The sequence below is a fragment of the Eptesicus fuscus genome, chromosome 1 (genome assembly GCF_027574615.1).
Source record: "Eptesicus fuscus isolate TK198812 chromosome 1, DD_ASM_mEF_20220401, whole genome shotgun sequence".
In the NCBI taxonomy this organism is placed as follows: domain Eukaryota; kingdom Metazoa; phylum Chordata; class Mammalia; order Chiroptera; family Vespertilionidae; genus Eptesicus; species Eptesicus fuscus.
In genome coordinates, this window is record NC_072473.1 from 34267196 (window position 1) to 34270183 (window position 2988).

General features: G+C 37.8%; 1 pseudogene; it reads left to right on the forward strand.

The window, feature by feature from the left end:
• Positions 1 to 1692: 1692 nt before the first annotated feature.
• Positions 1693 to 2024, forward strand: LOC129149129 (prothymosin alpha-like; annotated as a pseudogene).
• Positions 2025 to 2988: the final 964 nt, after the last annotated feature.

Below are 2988 nucleotides of genomic sequence, written 5' to 3' on the forward strand. Positions count from 1 at the left end.
TTAACATCGGTAGCAGCTCTTTTTATACTCTTGAATGTATCAATAATTTGAAATATAAAAATATCCAAATAAATAAGTTTGTATGAAAAGAAACTCCAGTTTTTTTTATTCTACTGCTGCGTTTTCTAAAATCTGGGGTATTTAAAAAATTAAATCCCGAGTAGAATAAAGGAATTGAGAAAAAAGCAAATGAGTGCAAAGGGTTAAGCATACACTGACTGAAATAAAAAATATTATACAGAGACCTAAAAGCAGACTAGAGGATTGCAAGAACTAAGTCAAAGATTTGAAATACAAAGAAGCAAAAAACACTCAACTGGAAAAGCAAAAAGAAAAAAGAATCCAAAAAGTTGAAGATAGTGTAAGAAGCCTCTGGGACAACTTCAAGCGTACCAACATCAGAATTATGAGGGTTCCAGAAGAAGAGAGAGAGCAAGATACTGAAAACATATTTGAAGAAATAGTGACTGAAAACTTTTCCCACTTGGTGAAAGAAATAGACTTACAAGTCTAGAAAGTGCACAAAACCCCAAACAAATAGAATCCAAAGAGGACCACACCAAGACACATCATAATTAAAATGCCAAGAGCAAAGGACAAAGAGAGAATATTAAAAGCAGCAAGAGAAAAACAGTTAGTTACCTACAAGGGAGCACCCACACGATTGTCAGCTGATTTCTCAACAGAAACTATGCAGGCCAGATGGAAATGGCAAGAAATATTCAAAGTGGTGAATAGCAAGAAACTTACAACCAAGATTACTCTACCCAGCAAAGCTATCATTCAGAATTGAAGGTCAGATAAAGAGCTTCACAGATAAGAAAAAGCTAAAGGAGTTCATCACCACCAAACCAGAATTATATGAAATGCTGAAAGGTATTCTTTAAGAAGAGGAAGAAAAAGATAAAGATAAAAATTATGGACAACAAATATGTATCTATCAAGTGAATCTAAAAACCAAGGGAATAAAAAATCTGATGAACAGTATTAACTGGTGACTATAATAGAATCAGGGGCATAGAAAGGGAGCAGACTGACAATTCTTGGGGGAAAAGGGGAGTGGGGGTTGCGGGAAGAGAATGGACAAAAAGCATACATCTATGGATGAGGACAGTGGGGAGAAGGTAAGGGCAGAGGGTGGGGTAAGAACCTGGTGGAGGGGAGCTATGGGGGGAAAAAAGAAGAACAATTTTAGTGATCTGAACAATAAAGATTTATTAAATTAAAAAAATAAAAGCAAAAAAAAACTTTAGACAATAAAATAAATAAATACATAAAGATTAGAGTTCATTTTAATGTATTTTCTTTTCTTTTATTTCTATATGTTTTTATGTGCTAATTTAGTTGTACATTTGAGTAACATTGGATTGGAATACACTTGTATAGGCACACATAACGTATATATATGGAGGGAGAGAGAATGAACCAAATTCTCAGGTATTTTGATTCCATAATACCTCTATCATTAAAAAAACATATTTTTTCCCATTTAAAAAAAAATGTCTTTATTGACTGGCTGCTATGAGAAGCCATCTTTGCATTGTTCCTGTGGCTTCCTCTCTGCTCGCTGCAACCACCTCTGCCGCGCGCCTCCTCCACCGCCGTGGACTCCAGCAGCTTTTTTGCCAGAGTCCTCCAACTCTCGCTTTTTTAAAAAAAATCCTCTGCATAGGACCACCAGCGTGCACTACCATGTCAGACACGGCCGTGGACACCAGCTCCGAGATCACCACCAAGGATTTAAAGGAGAAGAAGGAAGTTATGGAGGAGGCAGAGAATGGAAGAGATTCACCTACGAATAGAAATGCTAATGAGGAAAATGGGGAGCAGGAGGCTGACAATGAGGTAGATGAAGTAGAGGAAGAAGGAGGGGAGGAGGAGGAGGAGGAAGAGGAAGGTGATGGTGAGGAAGAGGATGGAGATGAAATGAGGAGGCTGAGGCAGCTACAGGCAAACGGTCAGCTGAAGATGGTGAGGATGATGATGTTGACACCAAGAAACAGAAGACGGATGAGGATGACTAGACAACAAAAAAAGGAAAAGGTAAAGGCCTCCGTGACCAATTCACCTTCCACTTCCCGTCTCAGAATCTAAACATGGTCACCTTCGAGTAGAAACTCCCCCCCCCCACGCCTGCCCACCCGCCACCACAGGCAGCGCCACCTGCAGACCACACTCGCTCTTCACCACCCAACCAAAACCACAACATGAATTTGCAACAGGGGAGAAAAAAAGAACCAAAACTTCCAAGGCCCTGCTTTTTTTCTTAAAAGTACTTTAAAAAGGAAAATTTGTTTGTATTTTTATTTACATTTTATATTTTTGTACATATTGTTAGGGGTCAGCCATTTTTTATGACCTTGGGATGACCAAACCAGCCTTTGGAGCATTCTCTGTCCTATTTCTGACTTTACTTGTGGTGTGACCATGTTCATTATAATCTCAAAGGAGAAAAAAAAAAAAAAACATTGTAAAAAAAAAGCAAAAACAACAACAAAAAAACCAATCTTATTCCAAGCATTTCAGTAACTTTGTGTATGTACTTAGGTGTACTATAAGTAGTTGGTTTGTATGAGATGGTTAAAAAGGCCAAAGATAAAAAGATTTCTTTTTTCCCTTTTTTTGTCTATGAAATTGCTGTTTATTTATTTATTTATGTATTTATTTATTTAGTTATTTTGGCCTGTTTGATGTATGTGTGAAACAATGTTGTCCACAATAAACGGGAATTTTATTTTGCTGAGTTGTTCTAACAAAAAACAACAAAAAATGTCTTTATTGATTAAGGTATTACATATGTGTCCTTATTCCCCCATTTCTCCCCACATCGCCTCCACTCATGCCCTCAACCCCTTGTTGTCTGTGTCCATTGGTTAGGCTTGTATGCATGCGTACAAGTCCTTTGGTTGATCTCTACCCTTACCCCCATCTTCCCCTATCTTCCCTCTGAAGTTTGACCATCTAATCGATGTTTCTCTGTCTCTGGAT